Here is a 694-nt window from a genome sequence, read left to right as displayed (position 1 = left end):
ATTTATACAGCAGGGTGTTTTTGTGGTAAGTGCATAACATATTCTTCATGTGATCATGTAGTCCTATAAAAATGAGCTGCTATTTAGGGTTGATTCTTTTTTATATGGGATTACATTTTTGCTGTTGTCATTACGTTCAGAAATAACAGTGTTTAACTGTACCCATTATCTGTGAATTCAACAAAGCTGAAAAGCAATGTACTACACATCTGTAGGCCTATCCAAATTATGGTACAGTATTAAATAGTGAAAAAAAGAGAAAGACTGACCAACACAGCATAGATTCTAAGGCTGTAGGTCAGTTTAATGAAAACACTCACAGAGGTGCTGTAGCAACAGTGTGATTTTCAAATTATTTTTTTTCTTTTAGTTCTTTTTATCTTTATTTTATCTTTTAAACTATGTTTCCAACACTCTTTGACAGATGAGAGGACGTGAAGAGACAGAATATTTGGACGTTTCCTCTAAAATGAGTCAACAAGAGAAGAGAGAGGAGGACACTGCCTCTAAAATAAGCTGTGATCAACCCACAAAGAGTCCGCCCCTCTGCCTTCATGAACAGAATGACCCTCGAAGCAGTCTTCAGAGAGGGTCGCGGAGCGCCGGCTTCCTGCCTCTTCTCGCGTCGACGATGGCGCTACTGGGCCACTAGACTTCTCGCAGTCGGAAAGCCCCGGAGCGGCGCTCCTGCTTT

Source organism: Cyprinus carpio, unplaced genomic scaffold (genome assembly GCF_018340385.1).
Source record: "Cyprinus carpio isolate SPL01 unplaced genomic scaffold, ASM1834038v1 S000006494, whole genome shotgun sequence".
NCBI classification, from domain to species: Eukaryota; Metazoa; Chordata; class Actinopteri; order Cypriniformes; family Cyprinidae; genus Cyprinus; species Cyprinus carpio.
The sequence above is the reverse complement of the archived record's forward strand: the minus strand, read 5'-3'. Positions refer to the sequence as shown.